This window comes from Erpetoichthys calabaricus, chromosome 11 (assembly GCF_900747795.2).
Source record: "Erpetoichthys calabaricus chromosome 11, fErpCal1.3, whole genome shotgun sequence".
Lineage (NCBI taxonomy): Eukaryota > Metazoa > Chordata > Cladistia > Polypteriformes > Polypteridae > Erpetoichthys > Erpetoichthys calabaricus.
Window position 1 is genome coordinate 126,243,093 of NC_041404.2, and position 17,651 is coordinate 126,260,743.

Sequence of the window (17,651 nt, forward strand, 5' to 3'; positions counted from 1 at the left end):
GGTCCAGTTCAAAACTTTTTTCCTCCGTCATTGACTTCCTTACAAACATTTGCTTTTTTGATCCACTGTCAGAAAAGAACTTTAACAGTTTTTCTTTCTGTTTTTTAATATCATACACCGTTCAAGAGCCAATGTCGTATGTTTCACAAATGGTTCGCACAGACACGCCGCTATCAAGTTTTTTTTAGCACTTCCACTTTCTCTGCGATCGACAACACACGATGTTTACGTTTTACACCATCTCTTTTCTTTGCTGAATCCATTATGGGGATATACAGCAGCAAATAAATGATAAAATGAGAAGGAATGAGCAGGAATGCCTGTTAGCAGGTGCAAGCAAGTCCCAACAACTGATTATCAACTACAGCGCAATCAAAACACAAACGGCGCCTCCAGAAAAATGTGGTGCACCAACGCAATAAATTTGAAAATACGCTCCGAAATCCATGCCGGAAATCTGAAGGAACCGGATTATCGATGGCCAGATTTTTGAATGTCAACCTGTATATCCATATATAAAATACAAAGTTGAATAAGTGACTGACTCACTTACTCACTCAACAAAAACACCATTTTACATTTAGCTAAACAGCTGAAATTTGGCTGAATTGTACATCTACAACTGTATTTATCAACTAAGAAAGGGCATTTCAACATATCAGTTTTTATAGGTAAAAACATACACATTTGCATCAGCGGACTTTGAAGCAGGACCACTTATAACTGATGAAAAGTATGAAAAGAAATACTTGACTGAATGATGGAATCAAATTAAATTGAAAGAGCAAACATTTAATAATGATAACAACATACACTCAAATTTTGCATTACTCCTGTTAATTCAATTCAAAAGAATACAGTGTCCTGTAAAATTATGTTTTGCAATTACCACCAACACAAGTCAAGATATTAGGAAAAGTAGGAATTGATTTAATGCTGGAATGTTTTACTTATGGGAAATTTTACATAGCATGTTCAAAAGTAAGCAGCTCCACTGACCTAATGAAATTAATATTATTACTTATTATTTGACTGATGGCCAATCTGACTTACAACATTTGAGATACAATTGGTTAAGTTACATTTGTATTTCCCATTGGAGCACAGGCAAGTGAATGGACTTGCTTATGGTCACACAGTGTCAGTACCATGATTTGAACACACAACCCGAGTCTGAAGTCCTAGATCCAGGTCCAAAGCCTTAATCACAACACCACAATGCCTGCCAATAATATTAACCCTTTGATAAATAAATAAATAAATAAATATTGAACACAGAAAAGTACTTACATGAGATTACATAGTACAGTACTTCTGATACATCTAATTAACCGATGGCACTGCAAGAGAAGCCTACTGTCTTACGAGGTTGGGCAAGTTGAAAACCGCTGAATTTAATAAATGGCCACAAATTTCAACATAAGCATTAAATAACAAAATTAAATGTACAAATATGCACTACTTTTGACATATTAATGTTAATATTAATAAAGCACTGTGATGTCCTCACATTGATGGATTAAAGGCCAGAACTCCACATGACCATCATCATCAAATTCTTCCATGAGAACCCAATGAGGACTGATTGAGGTCATTTATGTTAGGTAGAATGCCTAGAGGGGGCTGGGCGGTCTTGTGGCCTTGATCCCCTGCAGATTTTATTTTTTTCTCCAGCCGTCTGGAGGTTTTTTTTTTGTTTTTTTCTGTGCTCCCTGGCCATCGGACCTTACTTTTATTCTATGTTAATTAGTGTTCCCTAATTTTAACTATTTATTTTGTCTTTTTTCTCTTTCTTCATCATGTAAAGCACATTGAGCTAAATTGTTTATATGAAAATGTGCTATATAAATAAATGTTGCTGTTGTTGTTGCTAAGAAGGATCTAGTGCAGGGGTCGGCAACCCGCGGCTCTGGAGCCGCATGCGGCTCTTCAGCCTCCTTGTAATGGCTCCTTTTGGCCTTGACAAAAAAAAAAAAAACATGAAAATGAATAACGGCAATTTCTTAATTTAATTTGTATATAATATATGTAATATATATAATGTTTATTTACTACTACTACTGTTATACACTTTAACATCTAATTTTTATTTTTTATTTATAATTTGTCAACTAAAATATGCGTCACATCTACGTCTATAGCCCTCGCCTTTACCTGCAGGTGGCTTCTGGAGTGTGCGACCCCTGCACTAACCATGAATAAATCCCAAAAATGAAAAATCCCAGAAGAGAACAGAGAGTTTCATTCTGCGTGGACAGAAGCATTTGCCTTCACCGCCAACGACGCTGGCTTACCGGTGTGCTTAATATGTGGCGATAAATTATCGAACAACAAAAAATGTAACGTTGAAAGACATTTTCGAAACAAGCACTCAGCATTCACTGAAAAATACCCAAGTGAAGATGAGCGAAAGAGAGCAATTTCGGAACTGCAACGGAAAGCTGAACAGAGCAAACAAAAAAAGTGGATCACTTCTCCACAATCAACTACAGCTGCTAGTTTTGTGGCAGCTCAAGAGATCGTAAGGAGGGGTAAGCCGTTCACAGACGGAGAATACATGAAAGAATCGTTCATAAAAATATCAGAGCATCTATTCTCTGACTTTAAATGTTTTGGCGTAGGATGTTTTGGTGTTTGAGCGCATGATGACAGTGTTTGCCAGAGATGTACAGAAAGGTACACTCTCTCACTTCCCCTCCCTGAGAGAGTTCAAAGCAGTGAACATTCACATAAATTGTGATTATTTCCACTGTACAATTATTGCAATGCAAGCTGCATTTAGAGAAAGATTCAGTGAGTTCAGAAAGAAAAAAAACACTCTCTCCTTCCCTGGACATCGACCCATCCCTGCTGAACACATCCGCATTCACAGGAGTAAGTAAGCCCGATCTAGAAATTGAACTGGCCGCATAGCGGATAAAGATTTATGGGTGTCCAAGTTCAAATGCCTGACAGCGGATCTTGAAGAAGTCGCCCGTCAGAAGGCTACTCTCGCTAAAGAGCACAAATGGACTGATATTGAAAACCTCCCCAAACCCGACAAACTTGTTTTCAATACATGGAGTGCCATTCCCGAAACATATATGAACATGAAAAAATATGCATTTGGAGTCCTGTCCATCTTTGGCTCAACATACTTATGTGAGCAAGTTTTCTCAAGCATGAACTTCATAAAGTCCAAATATCTCTCCCACCTCACACATGAGCCTGCAGTCCTGTGTGAAGGTCAAAGTCACATCGTATAGCCCCGACATAGAACAACAACAACATTTATTTATATAGCACATTTTCATACAAAAAGTAGCTCAAAGTGCTAGAGATGATCTGCAGCGAACTTCAGAAACAGAAGTCACATTAAACAGGTGAGAACAATAGCATTTAATAGGCTAATATTTAAAAAAAAAAAAAAAACACATTTATTTCAGACCCGGAGCTGATGTTGGTTTTTTTGTATGTTCAGGTGCTTCAGTTGATTGCTGGCTGAGAGGGAAACCTGAAGAGGATGAGAGCACACTGAAATGGAATTTTATGTTTACTTTTTTAAAGCTGCTAAGCTACAGCTAAATGTTTTATTTATATTAAAGTGGGCTAGTTTTTATTTTAATTTTATACAGGTATAGGAAGGACTCAAATAGGCCTGCAGAGTTCAGTTAAATTTATTTCAAAGTAGGCCTACACATGCACACTGCACTTCTGTTTGTTGTATTCCGTGGTTGTAACATGTAAAATCTAAAAAAAGATTAAAACTTTTAAAAGTTTATAAGCTGTGTTATGTTTTGCGGCTCCAGACTATTTTTCTTTGGAGGAAGAGGGGGCAAAATAGCTCTTTTGATAGTGAAGGTTGCAGACCCCTGATCTAGTGAGAAGTCTGATTTTACTTGTTTTGGGATTAAGCACTAGATTGTAAATGGTCAACAGCACTTCAATTGAGGGCCTATTAAAACAAACAGCCTTAAGAAAAAAGTATAACAAAATGTAGTTAACCAGTAATTAACTGTTTACTTAAACATTTCAACAACTGTGATGAGAACATCAATCCTATTCACCAAATGGCTTCAAAATAACATCAAGTTGAGTTTTGATAGTCCCTAAATTATTACTGCCTAACACAGTCAATACTTGTTAGCTAATTCGACATGTCGATGGTTGTTGAAAAGAATAAAATAAATTAAAAAAAAAGTTTAACTAATCCATGACAGTTCTTTTGTGGCCTGACATTTTACATCAGGGGTCCTCAATCACGGTCCGGGAGGTCCGTAGTGGCTGCAGGTTTTTGCTCCAACCCAATCTATATATATAAAATTCTTTTTGCGTTTGAAACGGAAGTTACGTATGACCACGCAATATGGAAGTTACGTATGACCACAGAACATATTATAATACAGGAACTAATCACTCCATTTGTGGACGCCATTTTTATATCGTCTTTACGAATTGTTATTATTTGTGTGAGAGTTATTTTACTGATATTGAAAAGAAGTAAACACAAACACGGCAATCTATCCCATTGAAGTGCGCCCCGCGTCGCCCTCTCCCATGCTTCTTCTCTGGACTACAGCACTGAGCCGTCCGCCACCAGGCACGTTCTGACAGAGAAGTTTTATTTATTCATCCACGTGACTGTTGCGGAAACTGCTACATTGTAACTTTTTTTTAGTTGGCAGTACTAGATAGTAGAAGAGATGAGGAAAACAGCTTTGCGTCTTTCTACTTCTTAACTCCGCCGAGCTGTAAACAATGTGAAGACGAGACCGCCTTTAGCAGCGAGGGGTCGTGAGAACAAAGTTGATGCTGGGAGGCATGGAATGTCGGGCTGCTCCGCCAGGTCGAGAGCTTCGCAGTTTCGGGCAGCGTCCTCTCTTCTCGCACTGTTTGTGACACTTCAAGTGCCCCGTCGGCTCCTGGGAGAGTGGAAATCTTTGCGAATGAGTGTAATCGGAGCCGTCCAAGCAGGACTCTGTTTGTAAATTGCCCTGCACCACTACTTACTGACCCTTAAGGTAAGTTCGGATCATTAAAACCCCACAACATTCAAGGTTGCTTTGTGCTCAATTATTATAAGAAGATGGAGAGTTTACATCTAAGAAGATGTACAGACCTCTTCATGTAAAGTGTTGGACTTGGGAATTGTTTGGACCTTCTGCCCGTTGAGCACGGAAGGGCATCATCCACATTTATCAGAATTATTTTTCTCTTAAATCACACACACATTGTGATTGTCCAAATTTCTGCTTGACAACCTTGCACTTAGAAAATGTAATTTCTATATTACAGCAGTCATGTAGCGCTTTTCAAAAGGGATCTACTACCGAGAGATGATCCAAATACATTTTAGCTGCTGTCAATACTACTTACCTGTTGTGTTATACCACCTTTAAAATATAGTTTACCCGAAACCACTCCAGTAGTGATCAATGTATCTTTACTTCTTGAATGTTAATGTTTTACTGTTTAATAACTTATAGACTACATTTTATTTTTTTTCCCTTACACTCAGTAAGCGAAGCCACTGGGTAATCAGCTAGTTACTTAATAAGAAGCACTTACCGCTCAAGTAACACTTCTGCTTCACTTTAGTGATCTCACTCATTAAGATTTTGAACCCTTATTGCTTATTTTAGTCTTAAACAACTGTATTCTCTGCGGTGGGTTGGCGCCCTGCCCGGAATTGGTTCCCTGCCTTGTGCCCTGTGTTGGCTGGGATTGGCTCCAGCAGACCCTGTGTTCGGATTCAGCGGGTTGGAAAATGGATGGATGGACAACTGTATTCTTGGTTTTTAATTGGTCGTAATTAGCAATAACATGCAAATGACAAAAGAGACCAGCATTTCTCCACATAGCTTGCTACCATTTACACCTATGTGTATTTATCAGGCACTATTGGGTTTAATTAAATATTTGGAAGGAAAGTGAAGAGAAAAAAGTAAAGGACTGAGAATTTCTCATCCATTTTAGCCTTCAAATCATTTGGATGATATCGTTAGAAAGGGGAAGAAAATCTAGGATATGGGAATTACCTGACACAGCAGAGTTAAAGCACTAACAAGCCATGAAATTAAATTATTGGCAAGAATTGCTTTCTAATTAAACAACCTGGTTAGAACAAAAACCTGCAACCACTGCGGCCCTCCAGGACTGTGATTGAGGACCCCTGTTTTACATCTTTGTGGCCAGCGAATTGTCTAATTGCTCTCTAACAGCTCCACAATAACAATTGACGAAATGCCACTATGCACTCCCCATACATTTAAAGAGACATGGCACATTTTGGCCTTGGGGGCTGGGGGTTGGGAGGTCCCCCGTGAAACATACTTAGAAACACTACATTAAAATTTACATTCTACTCCATGTGTTACATCCTCATCCTAGTTTCCTCCTTAGCATTAATAAATTATCTAATCTAATTATACTTCCTTGGAAACAAAACACTAAATCAGTGGTTCTCAAACTCAGTCATGGGGCCCCACTGTGGCTACAAGTTTTTGTTTCAACCAGCTTCTGTTTTTAAGTAAACTGTTATTTCCCAGATTCTGTGTTTTGGGAACAATACAGAAATTACAAAACTAAGTTTGATTAAATATATTATATATATATATATATATATATATATATATATATATATATATATATATATATATATATATATATATACTGTATATTAAAACGCATTAAGCAGTCATATGGGAATAGTATATCTTTTTTCTTTTTAACAATATTTTCATCTTCATTTTCGTTCTTTTCCAGGGGGGTATTCTTCATACGTGGATTACAGTAATCCCTCGCTATATCACGCTTCGACTTTCGCGGCCTCACTCTATCGCGGATTTTATATGCAAGCATATTTAAATATATATCGCGGATTTTTTGCTGGTTCGCGGATTTCTGCGGACAATGGGTCTTTTAATTTCTGGTACATGCTTCCTCAGTTGGTTTGCCCAGTTGATTTCATACAAGGGACGCTATTGGCAGATGGCTGAGAAGCTACCCAATCAGAGCATGTATTACGTATTAAATAAAACTCCTCAAATATATTGTGAGCACAGGGACTGTTCGCACCCCTAGAAGATACGGCCACTCCTCAAAAAACACTGAAAGATTACCTTCACATTGCTCTCTTCCTTGCTGGGCTTAAATGTGGCTGTTTTGTCAAGCGATATGCTTCCTGCATGGTGCTTCGCATACTTAAAAGCTCGAACGGCACGTATTGATTTTTAATTGTTTGTTTTTCTCTGTCTCTCTCTCTCTGACATTATGTGCTCCTGACGGAGGGGGTGTGAGCAGGGGGGGCTGTTCGCACCACTAGACGATACTGACGCTCCTCAAAAAAAATGCTAAAAGGCTACCTTTACATTGCTCCCTTCCTAGCAGCTGCGTTGTCCGGCGGTGCTTCGCATACTTAAAAGCCAAACAGCCCTATTGATTTCTGATTGTTTGCTTTTTTCTCTCTGTCACTCTGACATTATCTCCTCCTGACGCACACTCCTTTGAAGAGGAAGATATGTTTGCATTCTTTTAATTGTGAGACGGAACTGTCATCTCTGTCTTGTTATGGAGCACAGTTTAAACTTTTGAAAAAGAGACAAATGTTTGATTGCAGTGTTTGAATAAAGTTCTTGTCTCTCTACAACCTCCTGTGTTTCTGTGCAAATCTGTGACCCAAGCATGACAATATAAAAATAACCATATAAACATATGGTTTCTACTTCGCGGATTTTCACCTTTCGTGGGGGGGTCTGGAACGCAACCCCTGCGATAGAGGAGGGATTACTGTACTCGTTTAGCCAGATGTAATTGTTGACAATTTGGCATGATCTCGGATCTATCGGTTTTTCGAAACTCTTGCTGGATGTGTTGTCATAGTAGCGCATCCAAATCCTCAAACCTTCTCGGAGCAGGTTTGTTCTGTGTAAACAAGGATTAGCTCACACACTTAATCAGTGTCCGTGCATGGAATTTGCTCAGTCATGGCTTTGTCGTTCATGAATGAGCGATCAATTGATATCGGTGTGCAAATTATAAGAAGAGAATTTCATATAGAGAGGGTTTTCCGCGATCGGCAAGATCCTTTATTGCTCCCAGAGGAAATTCTTTTCGAAAGATACCGCTTTAGCTAGGGGGGAATATTGTACCTCAAAGATTTATTAGCACCTTATATTCGAAGTCAAACTAGGCGAAGTCAGGCTCTCGCAACCACACAGACAGTATGCATTGCTTTGAGGTTTTTTGCAAGCGGCACTTTTTTATATACTGTAGGCGATGCGGAAAATTTATCTAAAAGTGCAGTTTGCCAGGCAATTCGTAAAGTCTATTTGGCTCTGAAATATTTCCTTTGGGTTTTCATAGTGTTTCCTGGACACCTGCGTGTGCAGACAATAAAAGAGGCGTTTCATGCCATTGCAGGTAGGCAATACACAAGCAAAAACACCCACAGTTCCATGAAGAATCTCACAATCAGCCGAACATTCTCATTACCCAGGATTTCCAAATGTGATTGGGGCACATGGGACTGATCAGAGTGGAGTTTGATCAAACATTATTTGGAAAATGTACCTCTCATCCTGATGAATAATCGGACACAGTGTGTCTTCATCAAGTATTTGACCTTCGTCAATATCTCGTAGGTCAGACACAAGTTCTAGGGATATGACATTCTCTGCAACTGATCCAACAAAAAAAAGAGGGCTATATGGAACATACATATGGCACACATTGAGGACAAATATATGCAGTGACCATCCTTTACCTGAAATGAAGTGACCACTGCATCCTGCCACTGGTTCTGGGGAGGAGCTTCCCCCTGGAATGCCCTCAGAAACAGGGCGGTGGGCATTTTGCTAGATAGCCAACTCTTCTGCAGGGGTTAGGTCTGGACCGCGTGGACCTCCACGTGTTTTTTGCTTGTCTGCCTTCTTATTAGCTTTAAAATTAATGTTTTTTATATTATATATGATTCTTTATGTCAACAATTCTTTAAATAGTTATGTACCAATATTTACCAGTTTGAAGTATATTCTTTTACTTCACTTTAACCTGTTCCCATACTCTCCTTGTACTCACGTTTGATCTGGAATTATGACATATTAAATAATAATTAATCTGACACATAGGAGATGAAACGCTGCATTCAGTAAGTACAATGCACACTACTTAGCGTTTAATTTGTCGGCCACTTTTTGCCAGCCGTCTTTTCTGGTTTGGGCTGCTTTTGCAGTGTTACCCCCTTGTGCATATTAAATCTTGAAATTCTTCATGTCCTTCGAATAGAAGGTCCTGCTCTGCTTGTGTGAATAAAAATGCGCCCGTTCTTTCGTTATTTTGTTACGGCCTATCAAAGACTTGCTGATCATGTTTTCTAGACTCAATATATATGGGCTTGTCAATCAGCGCGGGCGCGCGCATTCATCTCGGATGATTAGATCCAGCTAGACTAATCTACCACATGGCTGCGTTAGAAAAACCGACTTATCCCGGATGAGTTTCACTGGCATTAACTCATCCAAGATGAGGCATCTGATCTTGGATGATTTAAGCGATGTACGGAAAATACCCCCCAAGTGTTCCAATTGTTTAATTAATCCATTATTTACTAATTAGTGCATCTGACACTAAAGTAGTTGCAGCCTTTCACGATTCAGTGTTGTTTGCATGGGTATCTGTTCCTCTCAGTTAACAATCACTATTAAGATAATATGAAGTGACCAAACTACACAGACAAACAGCAAAATGACAGGAAAACAACAAAACAGTGAAGCATTTAAAGCTATAGCAGAAAAGAGAAATGCTTGTAAATGTTTTATAAATGTAAAAATCATGCTGCTGAATGTAAAATAAGAGAAGAGAAAAAAACAGCTAATTAAATGAGATCAGTGTTATCAGTTGTTGTCACCGATTATAAATCTGGTTGAAACAAAAACCTAAAGCGACATTGGACCACCCAGGACTGAGTTTGAGAATGCCTGCACTAAATAATTTCCAAAATGACTGTTGTTACAAGGAGTACTATAGGATTATTGGAAATATTGTTCTCTTTAGGGCTAATAAAAAGTCATGAAAAATATCATAATGTTACCTTTTCCAATAAAATAACACCAGAAAAATACTGAACCAAGAATTTAATACTGCATGATTATGTTCACCCTTAATGTTGACTAGCATTAACCAGTTGATCCTAAATCTTGTGTTGCTGCTTTACTCAAAGAGGCACCATTATCAGGAGATTCTATTTTCAGTAAGTGTGGAATTACAAGACAAAAAAGTTATATTTGCAAAGTAATGACTCCTGTTAATTTGAACAGTTAATTACAAGTTACTAAAATCTCATCTTAAGCATCACTACCACTTTTGTTTTACTCTTTTTCCAGTTTTGTAGATCTTACAGTTGGCAAATCTTTGAAAAATTTGATACCTGTCAATCATTATTGCATACAGGTTATGTCATTAACATTAATCCCCGCTTCACCAGGATCTCAGGATGATCCCATTTTAAATCCACACTGCAGCTGACCCAGAAGATCCTATTCCTTCAGGCTTTATTAAAGGCTCATAACAGTCTTGAATCAGCTTAGTTGCTCTTCTCTGGACTTCCTCTGGCACTGCTATGCTTTCTGTACATAAAACTGTAAGTACTCTGTAAAACTATACTGTAAACTTAGTGAAAGATGTTAAAAGGTACAGTGAAATATGCTAATGTATACTAATCCTCGGTTTCACTGTATGAGCATTAAGGATTATGCCATAATATCCCATTGTCTTTTAGGTCTGTGTTTCACCATATTTGTATTAACTGGTAATAAATGCATTGTGTTACCTACAACAACCTGTGCTGTGCTCTGAACCAGAATGGATTGAATGCTTCAATAGGGAAATAAACCGAGCAGTCACTGGTTCTATACAGAAATATATCACAATGTTCCTGAGAGGGAACAATTATCTGACATGATGTGGAAACTTCTATATCCAGCTAGGGTGACTTAGATAAAGGGTCTCAACAGATTTCCTCCAACAGCCCAAAATATACTGCTGAGATAGTTGCCAATTTTAAATTAAATAGGTAGTTTTAGACCTTAAATCACAAAGGGTCAGGGTCCATATCAAAAATCATTAGATTGTCCTCCAATTTTCCAACAGTGTACATGGAATCAGTTGCCTTATATACTTAACAAAGAGCATCTGCCAAATAAACAATAAGATGAGGAGCAAACTCTCCTAACTTGAGCAAGTACATGAGCATGACCAAGGTAGAAGGCACTCCTCTCAAAGATTGTTTCCTGCTTACAGTCTACTGGTGCCGGGATTGGCCCTGGTACCTTGAAACCCAGTGGCTGAGAAAGATTACTGCAAAAATGGTTCGACTAGTCATTTCACAGCAATGTCCAACTACAGCATACAGTATACAATTTATTCCATTACTACTGAGCCTGTAGTTTAAGACAATTCAAGATGATTTTTCATGAAGCATCAATCATTTCAGGTGTATACAGCATATAAATACCTTTTAACCTTCTTCATTACTGTATGTTATAGCAATTGCTGCTTAAAACTGGAAACTGCTAGATAGAGTTTTGAGCATTGCTTGTAAAAATCAACTGAATACTTAACAAATCTTATCAGGCGACTGCATCCCTCCCTTCTATTCACACTTTAATTTGGTAAATAGCTTAAGTCAATAAAAATCATAACTGCTAGGTTTATTCACTGTTGGAAGTGGCAATCTGTAAAGTGCATTATCTCAGCAGGCTTGTCAAGAAATATTATTAATATTGTCCTTTTGGAGGGAGGGTTAGGCAATGAGGGGAACAATTTGGAACAAATTTTCTGTTGACTTCAATTTTTAAACTTATTTACATTAAAATGGGTATGCGGATTCTGAAAGTGCAGTTAGTTTTTTCTGTCATGTCAGGTTTTTTTCTCTACCGCTTATATTAGTGCGATTACTGTAGCGTGGATTTGTCAAGGCTATTCATTTACACGCAAGACAGTGTGGTCAGAGGTTGTGCGCTGCTCTACAGAGTGAATAAGCAAAATCTATTTTTCTACTTACATACATATTTCCTTTCGCTGTTTCTCGTCATAAGTGCCTAAACAACCCTGATTCATTTTGTTATATCTGTGGCAGTTTCACCATTCCCAGTCAAAGGGCGAACATCAGCACATTTGTAAAGCAAGCCTATTTGGCATATTTCAAAGTTAAACTTAGTGATCAAGATAAGTCTTGGGCCCCTCATAAGGTGTGCAAACAGTGTGTTGAGGGTTTACGGATGTGGACAAAGGAAACACGTGATAAGATGCCATTTGGTATACCTATGGTTTGGCGAGAGCCAGGAGATCATTTCAGTGACTGTTACTTTTGTACTGTGAAAACGTCAGGACATAACAAGAAAAATAAATGTAACAGAGAGTATCCTAGTCTACCATCGGCTATACGCCCAGTGGTTCATTCAGATGAAATCCCAGTGCCGGTTTTCGTTACACTACCCTCTCTTGAGGAACATGATTATGGTGATGAACTAGGTAACAACAATGATGAAGACTTTGAAATTGAAGAGGACTCTGTTCGTAAGGGATTTGTTCAGCATGAGTTGAGTGATTTGGCACTATCAAAGAAGGCTTCAGAACTCCTAGCATCAAGACTGCGTGAGAAAAACTTACTTGAAAAAGGAATGAAGGTATCATACTTTCGAACCAGAGAAATTGCATTTCTGCAGTACTTTAGAACTGACAGTGGCTTTGTGTATTGCCATAACATACCTGGTTTAATGGAGGAATTGGGAATTCCAATCTATAACTCAACTGAATGGAGACTATTTATTGATGGTTCAAAGCGGAGCTTAAAGTGTGCCCTCCTTCACAATGGCAATATATTTGGGTCAGACCCAACTGGCCATTCAGTTTCTCTTTGTGAAGAATATGCAGACATAAAGAGAGTCATTGAGTTGTTGCAATATCACCAACACAATTGGGTCATCTGTGTTGACCTTAAAATGTTATGATTCCTTCTTGGTCAGCAACACGGATACACCAAGTATCCCTGTTATCTGTGCATGTGGGACAGCAGAGCTCGTGAGAGGCATTGGGTGGAAAGGAATTGGCCTCCAAGATCTGCCCTAAAACCAGGTGATCCAAACATTCTACATGAGCCACTTGTTGACCTCTGCACATGAAATGGGGTCTGATGAAGCAGTTCGTTAAAGCTTTGTCAACTGAAGGAGACTGTTTCAAGTACCTCATTTTGGTATTTCCTAGCCTGTCATTTGAAAAAATAAAGGCCGGTGTGTTTGATGGTACACAGATTCGGCAGCTCATCAAAGATGAACATTTCATCAGGACAATGTCAGAAGTCGAAAAGAATGCTTGGTTATCATTCAAAGCCATTGTCAAAGACTTTCTTGGAAACAAACGAGCAAATTATTACACAGAAATTGTCCAGTAACTCTTGGGAGAGCTATAAAATTCTTGGTTGCAATAGGAGCACAAAGGTGCATTTTCTGCATAGCCATCTTTCTAACTTCCCGGAAAACCTTGGTGCAGTCAGTGATGAGCAAGGTGAACAATTCCACCAAGATTTGAAGGTCATGGAAGGCCGGTATCAGGGTAGATGGGATGTACATATGATGGCTGACTATTGTTGGAGCATCCGGCGGGATTGTCCTAACACCGAACACTCCAGGAAAAGCTATAAGCGTAAATTTGTACCTTAACCGCTTACCCGATTAATTTTCAAATGTTTTACTGTAAAAAATATGTCATGGAGTAACAATAAGTCCTTTGTATGAACAAAAAAAATTTAAATAAACAGTACATTCAAGTGGGATGTACATATGATAGCTGACTATTGTTGGGGCATCCGGCGGGATTGTCCTAACACCGAACACTCCAGGAAAAGCTATAAGCGTAAATTTTTACCTTAACCGCTTACCCGATTAATTTTTCAAATGTTTTACTGTAAAAAAATGTCAGAGTAACAATAAATTATTTGTATGAACAAAAGAAATTTAAATAAACAGTACATTCAAGTTATTATTTCATTATTTTTTCATTGTATGTAAAATTTGCATGTTTTTAGACAAAAATGGAGGGTACCCTGTATTGTAAAAACTGGATGTGATAGCAAAAAACTGGGGTCATTTCTGGATTCACCACTCAAAAATTTGTAAAAAAAAAAAAACAAGTGTAAGTTCTAACTCAACAAAAAATGCGTTCCCCAGTGATCATTATTACTTATCCTATCATCTGGAACACAAATGTATCAAAACTGGTGTTGTTAAAGGACGAGTGTGGTTTTGGAAAACGTTTCCAGCTTGTGCCTGGTTCTTCTAGGATATACACCAACACCACATGACCCTGATTTGGATAAATGAGTTTGAAAATGGATAAATGGCAAACGAAAAACAAAAATATCTCATAGTCATGAGCAATAATTATGATTTGGCACGGAAAACATCCTCAATTTAACTATCCGACAGAGCAAAATGGGATACTGTACTACTTTTTAATTAGGATTCCTGTTAGTAAAATGTGGGAGAAAAAAATCACAAATAGACAGGATCGTTCTTCACGTCGCAGTTAACAATCAAGAGGTGCGTCTTGCTTAATTTATTAGGAAATAAAGCATGATCGTGATACCTGTGAGATACTGGTATATGCTAAAAGGAGGACTGATAAACTGCCATGATTGATTAACTTTTAGAGCAATTCCTTCCGATTTAAACATAAATTACTGTTAATTGGAGATAATTAATTAGTCAAAAGCCTTTTAGGTGTAGAACGCAGTAATACAGAAAGAGACGGTTTTGACTCGATACATTTTAACATTGTCTGCCCAGCGGAACTAAAGCCACCAGCGAGTACCCTGCTAATGCGAAGGGTCTTTTAGGTGAGCGCGAGGATTTAAGAGGCCCGTTTATTTGAAAGTAACCTCGCTACTGAAGTCATCTCAAAGGAAGAATGCGGAAAAGATGTTTTTTTTTTATTATCTTTAAAGCATATTAAATTATTAACTCTGTGGAGATTCGACGCGTTTCGAAAAACCCACATAAATTGACGAATGCTGTGTATGGCTCTTAATTAGTAAATGTAAGATACAATGCTTAAAAACTGATAAAAGTTACTGGGTTGTTAACAGCAGAATGACAGAGAAAACGTTCCAGGAAACGTTACAATTTTAAACGTGAGCGTATGCGGCGACAGAGCTGTGAGGTTCTGGAGATGTCCAGACACGCGCCTGTGCAGAAATGTCACTAAAGGAATTAATATACATATATCTATCCTACTGATTACATCTGAGAAATACAATTGTCAGCTCAAGTTATATAAGAACGGTTCTTCGCTGTTGCCCATAAAAATACAGTGACTACTTAATTTCTCCCCCACGACTTTCCGGGCTAAAAATTAACATATTTACCCACCCCTTCATCGCTGTTCTCAGTTACACTATACAGTTAAAACGCTTAAAGATAAGTACGGCTGCCTCTGTTTTCGAGACTCTTAATATTAAATCAATTGTATAATTACCTTCCCTCTTGTCAAGAAAATTTCTTCGACCTTCTGCTTCCGTTTAGACAGAATAGCGCTCTTTCAACACCTGAGTTTTTTCACCTAATTCGGTTACCAGATGCTTTTTTTCACATTTATTGTGCCACACAAGCAACGTTTTGTTTTAAAGTTTCATTTTTTTTGAAGAGCGCCCTCAGCAGACCACCGCCTGTGTTACAAATGAAATCAATCACGCGAGCAGCTTCCGATTACGCTGGCACCGCGAGAGGATTTTTTTAGGTGGCGCTGTTCAATTGCAAATCCCACAGAACACATTCGTGGTCGCGTGTACAAAGAAGGTCTTTTAAATCACTGGGTATACGGGACTTGAGAATCGGCACCTTTCGCTCGCAGGGCCAGCATTTGCCTTATCGGCACTATGCGAACATGGGCTGAAATGTACAAAAGCCACACCACACGAACAACGAGCGGGATTCGAAACACGAGAATGTGGGCACACACTGCCCTGCCCCTTTTAAGGGTAAATTCTTGCGTATGTGTGCTATTTTGTGGTAATAATGAGCTAAAATGAATGATCACATACTTTTTCAGTTTTTTTTAAAGAGCCTTCTTTAACCATTGATTAAAACTGTAAAAAAATGTGATATGAGTGCTCTGGAACGTAATGGTGCCCCTTCCACTGATTTTTCCTGCCTTGCACCAGATGTTGTCGGGATTAGAATCTGCATCACTAACCTTAAGTTGGACACACTGGACAGAAAGTGGTGTCACTAATGCAGTGCTTCGACACAGTTCTACAAATTTTTAATTTAGTATGAGTGTTTCATTTTAATAAATGCAATCTGGTTCAGAGCAAATCTCCTTGTGCTTTCAGCTGTATGCACTATAAGAACTCTCGCATAATTTTGTGATATTTTACTATTCATTCGTTAAAACTTAAACTTGGATACATTTTGTTTTCTAATTTATGCAACTAGATAGAATTATATTATGAGGAGAGATAAATGTATGGTACTGTTTTCCAAATGGAATATTTAGCATTTTATAGAAGTTCAAGAAAAATAATAACCATAACAGCACCTCTCAAATACACACAATAATTACAATAAGAAGAAAATTTGGTTAAAGATAAGAGAGAGCATTCACAGAGAGGTATTATAAAGGTGTATTGCTGTAGATATAAAGGAACTCCAGTAGTTTCATCCTCTTTGTTTATACATCCCATTAGTGCAGAATCATTAGAAAATTTCTGCAAGTGACCTAACCTGGTATTATATGTATAGTCTGAAGTGTACAGGGTGATGAGAAAAGGTGACAGGACCTTTCCTTGTAATGCTCCAGTTTTGCTCACATCTGCATCAGAAGCACAGTCCTTGAGCCTCAGAAACTGTGGTCTGCTGGCCAGTCCATTAACCTGGACACTTAACAGGGATGGCAGAACAGCACTTGGGGGGAAAAAAAAACAATCTTCACAGTACTGCCAGCTTTTTCTAGACTGGAATAAGAATTGTGGAACAAATAAATAGTTGCATCTTATACTCCACTATTTGTCCAGAATTTTTTTTTTTAATAAAAGTAAATGTATCCAATAAACTTTTAACAATGCACATCATCTGGTTTATAGTCAAATTTTCCTCTTCTTCGTTTGGATGCTCCCGTTAGGGGTTGCACACAGATCATTTTTTTTATAACTTCCTGCCCTCTGCATCTTGCTCTGTTACACCCATTACCTGCATGTCCTCTCTCAACACATCCATAAACCTTCTCTTAGGCCTTCCTCTTTTCCTCTTACCTGGCAGCTCTATCCTTAACATCCTTTTCCCATTATACCTAGCATTTTCTGTAAATGTCCAAACCAATGCAATCTTGCCTCTGACTTTGTCTCCCAACCATCCAACCTGAGCTGACACTCTATTGTACTCATTTCTAATTCTGTCAATCCTTGTCACACCCAATGGAAATATTAACATCTTTAACTCTGCCACCTCCAGCTCTATCTCCTGTTTTTTGGTCAGTGCCACCATTTCCAATCCATATAAAATAGCCGGTCTCACTACCATCCTGTAGACTTTCCCTTTCACTCTTGCTGATTCCTGTCTGTCACAAATGACTCCTGACACTCTTCTCCACCCTGCCTACACACTGTCACGTCTCTTCCA

At 38.4% G+C, this 17,651-nt stretch overlaps 1 protein-coding gene across 1 annotated transcript in view; it reads right to left on the reverse strand.

Annotated features, from left to right (window-relative positions):
* Positions 1–15,717, reverse strand: part of zc3h7a (zinc finger CCCH-type containing 7A) — a 103,198-nt gene extending 87,481 nt beyond the window's left edge. Inside the window, exon 1 of the mRNA XM_028813864.2 lies at positions 15,511–15,717. The gene's annotated coding sequence lies outside the window, so the exon portion shown is untranslated. The remainder of the gene's footprint in view (positions 1–15,510) is intronic.
* Between the last annotated feature and the right edge of the window lie 1,934 nt (positions 15,718–17,651).